This window comes from Giraffa tippelskirchi, chromosome 8 (genome assembly GCF_054371585.1).
Source record: "Giraffa tippelskirchi isolate mGirTip1 chromosome 8, T2T-mGirTip1v1.2.pri, whole genome shotgun sequence".
Classification (NCBI taxonomy): domain Eukaryota; kingdom Metazoa; phylum Chordata; class Mammalia; order Artiodactyla; family Giraffidae; genus Giraffa; species Giraffa tippelskirchi.
Window position 1 is genome coordinate 32,212,001 of NC_137282.1, and position 16,998 is coordinate 32,228,998.

Below are 16,998 nucleotides of genomic sequence, written 5' to 3' on the forward strand. Positions count from 1 at the left end.
CATATTGCATCATGTCAATCCTTAAAAACACAAATCTAACTAAATCACAAACATTCCAGTGTAAAGCATAAAATAAGGACTTTGTCGCTAAATATTCTGCCCTGAATATTTTCAGAGCCTATTAATATTAAATACAAAGTTCTTATTTCATATTCTATCCAAATGTTATAATGCTGAAACTGAGCAGGACCCTCTGAGCCCCTCCTGGTTACAAAAGCCTTTCCACGTCCCCTGTTTTTTGTTTGTGGGGAGAAGACTTTCAACCCCTTTCACCTTTCCTGAGTTCTAAAGAGCAGATTCAGAATTACTGATTTGAGGAGTGAGGGGATGCAGAAACAAAGGAAAGGCAGGCAGGACACAATAGTGCAGACTTGGGGCAGGGTTCTGGTTCCTTCCCAGAGGATGTACACTGCAATCTGTTCTGAGTCTTCCACAGGAGCTGGAGCCTCCACTACGTGGAAGAAGGTTAACACTAGGCTGAGCACAAGCGTGTGGACTCCGGAGTGGTTGGAATCAAAAGGCTGATGATTGAGATTCCTGGCACACAACCCTGCTACTCCCCCATCAATCAACCAAGGAAAGGTCACACGTCCTGCAGCCCTACCCATAAATTTTGCCTATAAAAATTCCCCCCTGAAAACCATTAGGGAGTTTGAGCTTTTGAGCACCAGCCACCTGTTCTCCTTGTTTGGCCCTTGCAATAAAATCCTCTCTGCTCCAAACTCCAATGTTTCAGTTTATTTGGCCTCTTTGTATGTCAGTCATACGAACTCAGGTTCAACAACAACGTCATTTCTAGAAATACACTGCAAGGTAAATACATTCCAATACTTTCAAGCAGTCGTTCTAAGTTCATAAAGATAAGCTTTTACTCTGTAGAATACCTATTATTAGATGTCTAAATTTTTATCAGGTAGATAATGGCAATATTGATGTTTCTGGAAAATTGTGACAGCTCATCAACAATCCAAATTCTGAATATCTGTGTGCACAAGTTAACTACACAATGTGTCCTAAAATTTGGTCTAAACCTACTCTAGGTATGACATCTAACACTAAATTTAAAGATGCCAGTATTTTCAGCAACACTTAAAGAGAATTTGATTAAAATTTTTGTCTAAATCTGACAGAAAATTAAGAATTCTTGGCACATTTTAGCATTTGTTAGTTGCTTTTATTCTTTTTGATAATATTTTTACATAAAGCTGAGATAAATTATGAGCTTCCTTCTCTAATTGTATTTCTACTTTACCGCAAGGAAAACCCACTGTTATTCAAATCAATCTTTACTCTCAAAATGGTTGCTAGTGACACCCTGAAATTAGCATATAACAGCCTCATCAATTCAGATGTCAAAGAAATAAGTGCCCCTATTGTATGATTAGGATTTAGTTTCAAATCCAAAGAATAGTCTTGATTAATTTCTGCATATTTTGAATTTTAAAAAAAGTTCATGTCTTTAAAAGAATAAGACAATTGTACGACAGATTCCTTTTTTTTACACATGATATTTGAAATGGATACAACCTTTGAAGTCATGCATGTGAAAACTGATTTTAATATCTAGCATTATATTATGCTTCCTGTTACACACAGATAATATTTGGAAAACAATTATTATTATTTTTTGGCTATTATAAAATTCTTTGTTAGAGCCAAAATTCATTTCCTTTTTTTTTTTTCAAGAAGCTTTGGCTTTTTACAACCATTAAAGAGAAATTTGATTGAAAGCTTTCGGATCAAAAACAGATCTTTATTTCAAATTTGTTGCTGTTGTTCAGTCACTAAGTAATGTCCCACTCTTTGCCACCCCATGGACTGCAACACACCAGGCTTCCTTGAGCTTGACTATCTCCTGGAATTTGCTGAAACTCATGTCCATGGGGTTAATGATGCCATCTAGATGTCAGGGGAGTGTGTAATTTCCTTGGTTCTGTCTCATCACAACAAAAATTTGAAGCGACGGACCAGTGTTACAGCCCTCGGATGACCCCTTCTCTGTAATGCATGCCCCTGGTGTCTCTTCTCTTCTTATATGAGCTCCAATTCTGTTGGAGGCTCTAACGGTGAAGAATATGCCTGTGAAGCAGAAGACACAGGTTTGATCCCTGGATCGGGACGATTTCCTGGACAAAGGATTAGCTACCAACTCCAGTATTCTTGCCTAGAGAAGTCTTTGGACAGAGGAGCCTGGTGGGCTATAGTCCATGGGGTCACAAAGAGTCGGACATGACTGAGCAACTAATACTTTCACTTTTTGTCAATTTTCTGTTGGATTGGGACTCCATCCATATGATCTCACTTAACCTTAATTACTTCTTTAAAGTCCATATTGCCAAATACCTTAACATTGAGAGTTACGACTTCAACATATGACTTTTTGGGTGAGAGGCGGGGTAGTGACAAAATTTAGTCTATAACACAGTCTTTGTCACTTTAGCTCCAGTTTCCCAAAACTGGACTAGGATGTAATCTTCAAGAAGCAGAATATTCTCATAGCCATCTCCGCTAAAGTCTCCAGCCTGTTTCCCCATAGTAGTCCTGGTGATACTACCATGAATATGAGGAAAGGAATAGCTGATTTGTTTGCCAGCAAATTTAGTAATTAAAGGATAAATCTTTGGCAATGTACCCTTCAAAGTTGGATGAGCTGAGTCACTGAAAGCGCTGGGTTAAGGTGGGGAGCAGTAGCACAGTGGGCAGAAAATACTCTGCTCCCTTGCTCAGTATCCTGAACCAGGAGTGGACACCCCACATGGTGTCTTCTCTGCACCCATCCTCCCTGTTGCAAAACAAAATGGTATTTTAATCCCAGTGTGCCCTCTGTGGAAAAATGCAAAAGATAATTCCATTGGTTTCTTTGGGAGAATATGCCAAGGGGAGTACAAAATGGAGAGTCAACAGCTTTACAAATCCCCTAGTCTAGACCTGTATTTCTTTCAAGTGTTTGCTATCATTAAAGATACATGGAGAAATCGGATGTGGGGAGTTTGTAAAATGAATCATTTTAAAGTTAATGTTGTTTGTCTTTTATTCCTCAGGTAATCAAGACTCAGAGACCCATCAACATCTTCAGCAAGAACATAATATATCTGTAATTCAATGGTTTGGAGAAAATGTCAGGTTTAAAAATTTCTCCAGTACTTTCTAATCATTGTCAAAATCATTTCAAAGTTTTTAGAACAGTTTTATGCATATTTATACAAGACATGTTATCTAAGACCAATCTTGTAATCACAGGTAATTCTTAGTTGATTTGAATAGATTAGAAATCAATTCCTCTCATAAAAAATACTGCTCTTGTTAAGGATGCTTTAAATAAACTTTACTAAGTGAGAATTTAAACTTTTGGGCTAATTCTCAGGTTTCTAATAGCAGAGTATTTAAACCATATAAATCTTGGAAATCTAATTAGACAATGTTAAGTTCTTTCTAGTTGAAGCCACAGATGTTTCACACTGGGAAAATCAGCATGCCCCAGGGTTTGTTTGGTCTAGAAGAGTGTCAAATTTTCATGGATAATTTAATAGCTAATAACTCTAATTCTTTCCCGTAAACCAAGAGATGATAAATAATGATTGCACTAAAACTGTAAAATTAACCCTCTAGGCTGATGAAATTTTTCAAGAACCACTGAGGAAATTAATTTCTGGTACTTAATGTTTCTTTACCGCCAGTCTTTCTAGAGTTGTGTTATATCTTCTAACGTGACAGGAAAAGCCCATAAACACATTAGAAAGATACAATTCAGAAAGAATTAAACAGCAAGGAAAGCCTCAAATATCCTTCACCTCGTATTCTTACTGACTGATCTAGCATTGGGAAGAAAAAGGGTCCTTCGATTTGGAACTTGGAGTGGCACTTTTATTTTCCATAATTTTTGATGGTGCAGCATCAAATAATGAGTTTCCATAAAGAAAATTATATGCCCTCATGAAAAATGGAAGACTTGCACAAAAATTAAATAGCATTGTGGGATACTTTGATGTGACATATTTTATTAAGAATATAATATAACTGGTCAACTCAAATTAGTACTACAAAATTAACTTCTGAAAACTTATATAGTGTATTGGGGTTCTAGGAATTAATAACCATCAATCATTTAAAAGACTTTAACTACTAAAATTTCCTTTATCCTCACCAATGATTCTATTTAAGTTGATATAGTTTAATCTTTTAGAAATACTGGATCAACTAAAATTAAGCAACTTTCTGTTTTTATTCTCTAAAGGAACAGTTATCACAGCCTACAAGTAGAAGTTAAGAGACCACAGGCTTGTTCATGGAGCAGAACCCAACCACAATAGTTTACATCGTGTGGCTGATTCTCAGTTCCACCTTCAAGTGACCTTGATGTTTGTATCTTGGAGACAAAAGCTTTGCCACCCCAAAAGAACCAGGAAATAGCATACTTTTAAATCATGCATTAGCACTTAGCATCTGGAAATCCCAGTTGCAATGGCCAGAGTTAAATCAGTACAGTTTTGATAGCTAGTGCACCCAAACACAGGGAAGAAAGAAGGCCCTTGGGTTAGTACAGCCTCATCACAGACCCACCATCCCTCTCAATTAATGGAACACCAAGAGTGTTCAACACTAGCATTTCCCACTAAGATTTATGACTCGAATTACCTCATTGAAAATTAGCCTATAAATGGTAGATACTCTCTGGAACCACAACTCTGGCCTCTGCAATAATGAGGGAGGAGGGCATTGAGGAATTTCTCTAGACACCAATTTAAATTCTGTCTATCTGAGTTCCTGTTATTGATTTTTCATAAATGCTGAAATGAAAAATTTGATAACTCCAATAGGGTGGGTTTTGGATTAGGACAATAAAATAAATAAAACATAAAGATAGGCAGATATTTTCTGTATTAAGGTTTGCAAAATTTACCTTATCATGACGGATTAGATTAGACCCATGGCTAAATCTGGAGTGCATCTATTTACTAGAAAATTGATTTTTACTATATGCAAAACCCTATTTTCTATTGTCCTTTGCCATAAAGTTATGGGTATAATAAAGTAAATAAACCTAAGCAAGAGGAATAGTTTCTCAAATCACAAAACCTTTTACTAAATCTCACATACGCACACAAGATACCTAATAATTTACTATGTACAGCTATTAATCAAGTTTCTAAAATGTCTTTTAATCATATATTTTTGCTTAACATATTTCTCAATATTTGCATAAACATGTAATTGTATATTTTTGATTATCCATATATATCAGAATATATCACTACTTTTAAAAACTACATACACTGTCATTTTTCTCTTTGTGTTGGGAAATTTCAAAACATAAGCAAAGGTAACATTTCCTTTAAGACTTAGTGGGCTCTTCAACACACATGTCACACTAACAAATAAGCAGACGCGGTCACTTATATCTGAGTGAGGATGTTTTTTCAGATTTTCTTCTAGAGTTTGAACACTGGGGTTTCTATAGCATGGGGAAGTGATGAATATGTCTAGGTATATGTTTTTGAGAAAGGAGTCGCCTTTTTAAATGTCCTCTGAAGATGATGGCATCGGACCTCTATGTGACTCAGAGGGAGCCACTGTGGGCTGATTTGTCATCTAAACAGGATCCCTGAAAAGAACAATGAAGCTTTATCTACAGACCTGAAGTGGGCCATATCTTTACAGGAACAGCCAGTGTGGAAGGCAGCAGAACCCATTACTCAATATACTGGCATTTTGTAAACTTGCTCAAGAGATTTATTTATATCAATAAAATTTCAACGAGGGGTTGAGTCTACCCAGTCCTGATCTTGGTTCTCTCATCCTCCACACGCTACACCTATCCTCCTGTCAGCCCTAGAAAGGGACAGAGTCCTTATATTTTGTTTGCCATTTTCTCCCTCTAGTTTCATGGTCCACTTCTGCCTAAATGAATGTCAGATATGAACTCTAGATCTTAACTCGTTTTCTACCAATAGGACTCTAAACCTGTATGTATTACCATTGCTTTAAAGCTCAAATAAAATGTAACTAAACATCTCCCTCTCCCCTCAAACCAGATCTCTCTCCATGCTACTGCTGCTAAGTCGCTTCAGTTGTGTCCGACTCTGTGCGACCCCATAGACGGCAGCCCACCAGGCTCCGCCATCCCTGGGATTCTCCAGGCAAGAATTCTGGAGTGGGTTGCCATTTCCTTCTCCAATGCAGGAAAGGGAAAAGTGAAAGTGAAGTCGCTCAGTCGTGTCTGACTCTTAGCGACCCCATGGACTGTAAGCCTACCAGGCTCCTCCGTCCATGGGATTTTCCAGGCAAGAGTACTGGAGTGGGTTGCCATTGCCTTCTCCCATAGCATTGACCATAAAATTGATTTTTAAGCTGTTTGGTGGCAGGAAATGATACATATACTGCTTTGATTCTCAACATCGGGCAGAGTATACTATATGTTGTAAAGTCAGTAAATAATCAGGATGAGTAAAATTATATTTTAGGGGAGGACGTCTCCAATAGTAGACTTATGAGTTTCCGAAATCAGTCTTTTCACAAAGTTCTTTAACTCTGTAGCCAGGAAGTTTCTATTAACCAGGTTTCACATATCTCGTGGGTGGGGATTTGATAAGCTGTTCCGCTCAGACTCAATGACTTACTGACCATGAAATGACTGGAATCTAGTCCAGCACATTTTGCAGTCTCTGTACTTTTTTCTTTTCATTCTGAGTTTATATCCATGCAAATAGCATGGAAATATCACATTATGTAGCAAAATATAGAAGGACCACTAGTTTCATATAGAAACACCCCAGAAATATGAGCTAAATAACAACAAAAAAAGCACATACTTAACAGATAAAACTATTCTTTTAAATGTTCCTTAAGATATTTCTGATCCTATTAATTTTATTTTTCTTTCAAAACTTGTTAGAAACTCATGATACTATAAGCAAATTGGCCTGGGCTATATGTTCATAGGGAAAAGACATAAAGAATAAGGCAAATCAAGCTTAATTCTTGCTGGTGAGAAAAACCAAGTTTTAGCAGAGGTTGAGGAACTATGTTTCATGTGGCCATCTGATACAAAAGAGGTTCTTAAAAAGAAAAAAAAAAGTTATAACTTGAAATAATGATAATACTGGGCTTCCTAGGTGGCACAGTGGCAAAGAATCTGCCTGCCAATGCAGGAGTTGCAAGAGACATGGCTTTGATCCCTGAGCAGGGAAGATCCCCTAGAGGAGGAAATGGCAACCTAAGGCAGTATTGCTGCCTGGAGAATTCCATGAACAAAACATTCTGGATGGCTACAGTCTATGGGGTCGCAGAGTCGACACGACTGAGCACACACATATACACAAAGGTAATATTACAGACAACATGTATAATATAGAGATAATTATAAAAGATAATTTAGCAAACAAATATTTATATGTTTGTATTTGAATGAATTATTAAAAATAATCATAAGTTCTAATACTCTATAAACAAATGTATATATATATATGATCAAATATTATTTTGTGTTGTACTATTAAAAATAGTACTGTTTATATTTTATTTAAAATGAATTTAAAATTTTACACATAGTGATCTCTTCTCAAATATTATTAGCTTTCTATGGAAAAATATCTTTCTTTTAACAGCTACTAAAGACAGAGAACTCACTATTTCCTGAGTATATGCATTACAGCTTTATACATGCAAAGTTATTTTTCAGTATTCTCTTTCTAAATGTGCCTACTGTGAACTATACATATGCTGCTCACATATGTACTACACAAATGTGATTTAGTGAAAGAATATTTCTTTTAAGTGACAACCCATTCAATATTTTAACTTATGTCATCAAGTTGTCCCAAAGCCTTCTCTTCTCCTTGCTAAACATGATCAGAACCTTGATACATTTTACCCTCCACTGCACATTTTGTAATTTATGAACAATTCATTGAAAACATAAATCCAGGACAGTAACATAACCCAGGTGAATTCAGGACAACTGAGTACAGGGTACTATTCCTTCTTTAGTTTTATTTTAAACCCCAATTGATGAAGCTAAATCATTCACCAAAAGTTTAAAATTACTATAAGTTATAATAGAAATCTCAAGGAAAATGTCCATTACAAAATAAATTAAGGAAAAATTCTCACCCAGAAAAAGGTTAGGTACTTTAGAATATTAGACTTGGCCTATGGTTAATACTGGAAGGAATTTTGCTTTGTATTGGGATTAAAACAATGCTTTCTGGAAAAAGAAAAAAGTTTTTTTTTTTTTTTTTTTCTTATTTCTCTCAGTATTACCAGATAATACAGTTGCTGCCTCTGACTTTTTTTGGTTTGTTTCCTTTTTGATTTTTAGATATGAAATGATACCACTATTCCTAAACAAAGATAACTGAAGGGCTATACAGGGTTATTAGAAATTGGGAAAGAAATGCCACCTTGCACGTTGACCAAAGAGCTCTTATTGAAGACTCTCACTCTACTTAGCAAGAAGGACTGATCCTTAGAAAAAAAATTTAAGAGTTTGAATTTTCTGTATAGGATGGATAATTTGCCAGAGCCTATGGCATTCTGGCATCATCACTTTTTTTTGTTGTTGTTGTTGCCTAGGATGGAAAGGAAAAAAAAAAGACAACATAAAAAGGGAATATTCCACTCAGACTTCATTGTTAAATACCAGTACTGAATTTGCCAATTCAAATAGGAAGAAATTCTGAATAAAGCATGAATGTCCTTAGGATAATAAAATCCCATTCTGTAGAGGAAAGGGACAGTACTTTTAAAAACAACAACAAATAGTGCAAATATCTGAAAGGAACCAATCCTTCTCTTCTCTTTAGTCAATCTCAAAATGATGATTAGATGAACAAAATTGCCTCATAAAATATTCATACAATACAATTTAGAGGCAGCTTAATGAGGTGCCTACAATTCTTGCTGGGAAAAGTGACTGGAGAAATCCCCTTAAATTACAAAGAGAGAGTTGAGAGGGGGGTGAAGGTTATAGTTTTTCAAAGCAAACTTCTTCCTTCTTTTGACCTTCTCCTGAGCATTCCATAGAAATTCTAATTTTATACTAATGCCACTCTGTTTTCTTTGCTCCTACTCACATCTGCGGCACTCTTTTATAGGAACACAAATAACCAAATCGTTCTAATCCATTGCATATCCCACCTGCCCTTGCTGGCTGGGAATCTCACCAAACCACCTTTGCTCCCCAGACCATCTTCCTGAGCAGTAATCCCCAGAAACTCACAAGCTTCTTACATCATTACTTCAACTGCACAGCTCAGTTTAAAAACACTTTATGAAGAATCATGGAAAAGGAATCGGCAACCCACTCCAGTATTCTTGCCTGGAGAATCCCCTAGACAGAGGAGCTCGGTGGGCTGCAGTATGTGGGGTCGCAAAAGAGTCGGACAGGACTAAAGTGACTAAGAAACCATGAAGAACCAACACTGGACCAAATGCTTGGCAAGTGAAAGATAAAACAGTGCAAGGGCAAGGTAAAATAAAACACAGTTTTTGTATTCAAAGTGACTGAAGCTCATGTTGTAAACAAATAAAATGCTTTTTATGAGTCATAAATACTCTCCTCTCCTTATCTCACTATTCTTCATTTCAACAATAAGGATCTAATTTCTCAAGTGCCAGTTTTAGAGAAGGAGAGGAAGCTGCTCGTATACATGTGAAAAGCTTTGTGAGAGACCCTAGGAATCAGAGAGGAAAACTTTAATTTTTTTAAGATTTTATTTTTTTATGTAGACCATTTTTAAAGTCCTTATTGAATTTATTTTCTGTTTTATGCTTGGTTTTTTGGCTGCAAGGTATGTAGGATCTTAGCTCCCCAACTAGGGATTGAACCGGATCCCCCGGCACTGGAGGACCAAGTCCCAGCCATCAGACCACCAGGAAGTTTCAATGGAGGGAGACTTTAGAATGTGGATTTATACAGCTGTATCTCCATATCCATGGGAGATTGGTTCCAGAATCCCATGAGTACCAAAATGCATGGATTCTCAAGTTCTTTCAATAAAATGGTATTTTAGTGCATTTGTATCCACATCTGTAGATAGGGAGGGGCCAACTGTGTTTACACTGATAAATCTGATAATCCTGTTTTCATGAAATTTCTATACACATACCACAGAAAGACTTAGCACATGATTCTACTCTTCTACCATCTCCTAGATGGCCCTTACTCTTTTCATCTAATCTAAATTCCACATTCAAAGATTCCCATTAATATCGCCTACCAAAATTTCTCAAATATCCCCAAACATAGTTTTTTTTATTAGGTCAGACCCATTTATTTATTTAATTCCTTTGACACTAACCTCCTAGCTGATATTACTGTTTTCACTCATGTTGGAAAATTCCAACCCTCCTTGTATAATCTCCCTCTTCCCATTCAAACACCCAATAATTTGTGGCCCACTTACAGCTCTGCTTTTTAACATCTTTCTGATGACTCCAGCAACCATGTATTTTAGGGGGCCTTTACCTACCTATTCAATTTATATCAATGATCATACAAACATACACGAACAACTGATTATACTACCAGCCATTTCATATGTATATAGAAGAGGGGAAAGTAGAAGTAGTGACAGATTTTATTTTCTTGGGCTCCAAAATCACTGCAGACTGTAACTGAAGCCATGAAATTAAGACGTTTACTCCTAGGAAGGAAAGCTATGACAAACCTAGACAGCATATTAAAAAGCAGAGACCTTTTCTGAAAAAGGTCTGTATGGTCAAAGTTACGGTTTTTCCAATAGTTATGTATGGACGTGAGAGTTGGACTGTAAAGAAGGCTGAGCACTGAAGAAGTGATGCTTTCAAATTGTGATGCTGGCTAAGACTCTTGAAATTTCTTTGGACAGCAAGGAGATCAAACCAGTCAATCCTAAGGGAAATCAACCCTGAATATGCATTGGAAGGACTGATGCTAAAGTTGAAGCTCCAATATTTTGCCCACTTGATGCGAAAAGCTAATTCATTGGAAAAGACCCTGATGCTGGGAATGATTGAAGGCAAAAGGAGAAAAGGGTGGAGGAGGGTGAGATGTCGGATGGCATCACCAATTCAATGAAAATAAATCTGAGCAAACTCCAAGAGATAGTGAAGGACAGGGAAGCCTGGCATGCTGTAGTCCATGGGGTCACAAAGAGTTGGACATGACAGTGAATGAACAACAATAATATGTGGAAATGATAATAACAATAATATTTTATTGCATTTAAAAGAGTCAGACATAAATTAGTGACTGAACAACAACAACAAAGAGATCCCAGTCACTGTCCCAAACACCTTCTGTATTTAAGTGTAAGGGCAAATGAAAATTAAAAATAAAAGGCTTAATTCTACCAGTGGAAAGTCAGAGAAAAAGCTCTCTCCCTCTTCAATTTTGTAGAACATTTACTTTAGCAAACTTATAATTCTAAGATTTTTTTCTCCTTGGTTGAGATCTACGTACATATTTTTTAAAACCTAAATAAACCTTATTCCAGCTTTGGGAGCCAGGGATGTCTTTTTCAAGGACTTGGGAACCATCTCTTTGAAATGGATTCATCAAGAAAGATGATCACACTATCTCCCCATCTCCCTGGGAGGGTAGCAGCCTAGCTCCAGAGGGCACCCTCTTCCAAACTGTGAAGCTATCTTGTGTTGTAAAAATATGAAAAGTTTATTTTTCCTTCTGAGAAAACCAGTGAACCAATATACACAGTAACGCCATGACCAGATGAATTTGGGTTGAATGACGTCTGACCGACAGTGCCATCACATCCTCCTATTAAGGCAATGGCACCCCACTCCAGTACTCTTGCCTGGAAAATCCCATGGATGGAGGAGCCTGGTAGGCTACAGTCCATGGGGTCGCGAAGAGTCGGACACGACTGAGCGACTTCACTTTCACTTTCACTTTCACGTACTGGAGAAGGAAATGGCAATCCACTCCAGTATTCTTGCCTGGAGAATCCCAGGGATGGCAGAGCCTGGTGGGCTGCCGTCTATGGGGTCGCACAGAGTCGGACACGACTGAAGCGACTTAGCAGTAGCAGTAGCAGTATTGTCAGTATTGAGTAGGTGTGTAATGAGTTGTATATGCTTGGCTCTATAGGAGGTGGCGGGGGGGTATTTCTGTCTTTGTAATCTCTTTAGTGGATTGCCTGAGGTATGTGTTCTGGTGTAATGCTTTTCTGACAACAAAATTTTTTCTTTCTCTTCTACCTTTGTGGAGAAGTTTTATTTTTTTTTCCCCATGAATTGACTTTTTTTTTTAATTGCATTCCTTAACAGGAGAGATAGTATTATGATTATGCCCATTTGACAGATGACAAAACTGATCATAGAGATAGATGTACTGCTGGTAAGTTATAGAGCAGGAAATTAATCAGATGGTCTGGAGGCCACCATCTTACCCCTCCGCTCTCTCATGCCCTATCCTGTGTATCTCTCTCTTTTGTTTCATGGGGGCAGTAATCATAGTTTATCCTCACCCTTTTAACTCCAAAATGATGGTGCACTGTTGCACATAATGAATAATTGATGAGTAATAATTTCTTTCACATAATCAATCTAGTGGGATTTACAGTAAGAAGGCACTTCTTTTCTTTCTTTAAAATATTTGTATGAGGTTGGTGGAAGAGTGATTGTGGTTTTGGACTGTGAATTTTAAATTATTATAACTAGGCTCAAACACATGTTTCTTAATCAAAATAGGAACAATTACACAACACGTTTTTGCCAAAGAGAAATAAGTTTGTTTATTCCTAAAGCATAAAAATTCATGCTTCAGGATTAGATGAATTCTTGGGAAGCATTTCCTGCCTCCTGCTGGTTGTGGAACTGTTTTCCCTGCAAAAAGTTTCTGAGACACTTGAAGAAGTAGTAGTCGGTCAGCAAGGGATCAGGTGAATATGGCAAACGAGGCAAAACTTTGTGGCACAATGCGTTCATCTTTTGAAGCATTGGTTGTGCAACATGGGGCCAGGTGTTGTCATGGAGAATTGGGCCCATTCTGTTGACCAATGCCTGCTGCAGTCCTTGCAGTTTTTGGAGCATCTCATCGATTTGTGGAGTATACTTCTCAGATGTAACTGTTTCACTCGGATTCAGAAAATTTTAGCAGATAAGACCAGCAGCGGACCACCAAAAGTGACCATGACCTTTTGTTGGTGCAAGTATGGCTTTGGGAAGTGCTTTGGAGCTTCTTCTCATTTTATCCACTGAGCTGGTCGTCACTGGTTGTGGCATAAAATCCACTTTTCATCACATGTCACAGTCCAATTGAGAAACGGTTCATTGCTGCACAGAATAAGAAAAGGCAACACTTCCAAACAATGATTTTTTTTTTTTTTGATTTGTGGTCAGGTCCCAAAGCACCCACTTATCAAGCTTTTTCACCTTTATCATTTTCTTCAAATACTGAACAACTGTAGAATGGTCAATGTTGAGTTCTTCGGCAATTTCTCATGTAGTTGGAAGAGGATCAGCTTCGATTCTGGCTTTCAATTGGTTGTTGTAAACTTTCAATAACCGGCCACTGTGCTCCTCATCTTCAAAACTCTCATCAACTTTGCAAAACTTCTTGAACCACTATTGCGTTGTACTTTCATTAGCAGCTCCTGGGCCAAATGCATTGTGGATGTTGCGAGTTATCACTGCTGCTTTATGACTCATTTTCAACTTGAATAAGAAAATCACTCAGATTTACTTTTTGTATAATATCATTTCCATAATCTAAATACATATAAAACAAACAATAAGTCACTAGCAAAAAAAAAAAAAACATAAAGTGAGAATTGTGCTTTAAAGTGATGAATAATATAACCATATCTAAGAATGTATTCTAGTATCAAAAGATAAATGGCAATGATGCAAAACCTGCAATTACTTTTGCACCAAACTAATAGAAGTCTACTTCTGCTTCTCCATTTCTCTCAAAAGAGTTTCTGCTCATTCTCTTTAGAAACTTGACATACATTGCTATTTGTGCCAAAGCTAAAGTAAAACAGCTGTGTTTATTCAGTGCCTATTCAAATCAAGTTGAAGAGAATCTTCTCCTATAAAGACACAATAAATGTGTCAAATATAAATTCAAAGAACAGTGAAAGACACTTTTCTTCATTCTCACAGTATCTGAGAATTCTTGTCAATGAGATAAATTCCACCCATTGTTTGTGTCATCAAGTCTTTCTGCTTATTGAACTTGTAGGTTGTTTCACTAGAGCACACTAAATTATGGCACAGAAGTTAAAATAGAGGCTCTGAAGCAAAAAAGATCTTGGTTCCAGGTTCAGCTTATTTCTTAACAACTCTGATTTTAGGGAGAGTTCTTTAACTTCAATTTTCTTATTTTTCATATGAGTGGGATTGCCAGACTCAGCAAAAATGAAAAAAGTATAACCTTAACTTTAGGCTACGCCCAGTTGCAAGATACATGTGAAGCATCAGCAGAAGCCCAGGAGCTTAGTAACTACTAATAAACACAGCTATTGACATCATTACCAAACTATCTGAACAACCTCTCACTGTCTAAGTCAAGTTCCCTCCAAACTTTCCTCCATTTGTAACTTGAGCAACTTGAGGTCCATTTTTAACAGAGAAGTCTATGGAATTACCTTTGTAATCACAAGAATATCTCTAAATCTTAATAGTTACAAAATGCATTGTTTTAATCTTCAAATAAATTCATGTTTATGAATCTAAGTAATAGGTCTCTAATGCCTGTGCTAAACTTAGACAAATACGAAAAAATTTAAAAGATAAAGAAATGTGATGAGCCATTCCTATCTTCCTGTTGATGTTTTCAGCTGTGTTTGAAAGGTACATTTTGCTTAACAAACGTTTCACATTTGCTACCTGAACGAGACCCGCATTGTGCTTTCTGTGGCATTTTCCATCTGAGCAGCGTTACTTGAAATTTTCAGGCTCAATTATGGTGAATAAAGAACGAACAATTTTCCCTTATTTTCCAGGGGATATTTTGTTTCCCCGTCTGCAATAGCAAAATAAAAGCAAATGTGGAACAGGAACATTTCAGTGACGATAGACCTACTTACCTGCCCCGCTGAAAGGAACTATTTCACAAAACCTGAAGCTTTCTTTTTTTCAGCTTATTCACCTCAAATTATTTTCACCTCAGTTTGTATCCTTAATTATTTTGCTTATATGAATGGCCTTTGTGCCCGTAAAAGATACAGACCTCCTCTTGTGTTGTATTTAAGCGGAAATACCTAACAGTTCCAACCACAAGGCTGCAAAGAAGGGGAAGGGAGTCACATTTCTGGGTTTACACACATGCTTTTCCCCAGGCTGAAGCTGTCCATCCATGAGGAGCAAAGAGACAGGTAACTAACATACCCTTGGCCCCCAAGAGAAGTTCATTAACCTGGCTACTGAGGCTGTCACCCAAAACACCAATTTCTCTAGCAGCATATTTATCAAAGAGCCATGTTATTTAAGACAACTATGATGTGGATACTGTCGTGATAAGGTGGATTTCTCTAAAGAACCACTGTCCCTGAGCTTTTGTTTTCCTCTTAAGTCAGTTGTAGTATACTGATTTTAAGTTCAAAATCTTACAGTCTGGACTTCCTTTTGGTTTGACAGGTATTCATGAAGTGGCTCAGATGGTAAAGAATCCACCTGAAATGCAGGAGACCCAGGTTCAATCCCTGGGTCAGGAAGATCTCCTGGAGAAGGGAATGGCTACCCACTCTAGTATTCTTGCCTGGAGAATCCCATGGATGGAAGAGTCCGGCGAGTTACAGTCCACGGGGTCACAAAGAGTTGGACATGACTGAGTGACTAATACTTCATGATTGTTAACTATTTTATTCCCTCTGCTAACAACAAGTTTTCATTTTTTAGTGAATGAAAATGAAAGTAATAAGATACCTAAAAATAAACAATCTACCTATTTTTCTATTTCCCCATTTCTGTCTGATCATTTATCTCTTTTGAGGCATATATTATTTTTCTCAAGACCATAACATTTGTGAAAGAAGACAGAAGTACATAAATGTGGGGAGGTTTTCTCCAAGTCTGAGGAAATTAAGATTCTCTGGTGGACTGTTTCCTTGATTCTTCAGACATAGAAACTATCTTCCATGATTTCATGATCTACATAAAAAAATGAAGTCGCTCAATTGTGTCTGACTCTTTGCGACCCCATAGACTGTAGCCTACCAGGCTCCTCTGTCCATGGGATTCTCCAGGCAAGAGTACTGGAGTGGGTTGCCATTTCCTTCTCCAGGAGATCTTACCAACCCAGGGATTGAACCCGGGTCTTCCGCATTGCAGGCAGACTCTTTACCATCTGAGCCATCAGGGAAGCTACACACACAAAAATGCACCCCCCAAATACTCAATGTCTCCTTAGTAATCCATTATGTCTCTCTTCATGGATATATTTAATTGCTTTTTGAACCGATTGACACAATCTGACAAAAGGGTTCAATCATTTGAGGGATCTTACTTGAAGGCTTGTCTCAACCCACCTCATGCACAATCCTTCACAGGTTTCTACTGCTGCTAAGATAAAATTCTTCTTTGTTATGCCTTTCAAATTAGTTCACAATACAAAAATATTAGCGGACAATGAAGTCAGTACATTGGTATTAAGCGCTGGGCTTATTCTAAGTGTGTATCCTTCAGCCACCAATAACTCTGGGGTCACTGGAGTTTTCCTCTGAAGGAGGAAGGTGATCAGAAGCAAAGATCACAAAAGCCTTTCTTCTGTAACATTCTACACTCCAAGCCACTGATTTCTAGGGCAAACTGGGCCCCCTTACTATTTACTGTGTAGTCACTCCCGGCTTCCCTGGTGGCTCAGTGGGTTAAGAATCCACCTGCAATACAGGAGACACAGGAGACTCGGATTTGATCCCTGGGTTGGAAAGATACCCTTTGAAAGAGGGCATGGCAAACCACCCCATTATTCTTGCCTGGAGAATTCCATGGACAGAGGTGCCTGGTGGGCTGTAGTCCATAGTGTCACAAAGTGTCGGACATTAGTGAAGTGACTGA

General features: G+C 37.6%; 1 long non-coding RNA gene across 2 annotated transcripts; it reads right to left on the reverse strand.

Moving 5' to 3' along the window:
* Positions 1-12,705: 12,705 nt before the first annotated feature.
* LOC145518168 (uncharacterized) lies at positions 12,706-16,649 on the reverse strand. Of its 2 annotated transcripts, none has more exons than XR_014062671.1 (2): positions 16,470-16,649; positions 12,706-13,707 (listed from the first exon to the last, which is right to left on the reverse strand). It is a non-coding gene; the product is annotated as an uncharacterized LOC145518168 (long non-coding RNA). The 2 variants fall into 2 exon arrangements; XR_014062672.1 differs by having other exon boundaries at positions 12,706-13,737.
* Positions 16,650-16,998: the final 349 nt, after the last annotated feature.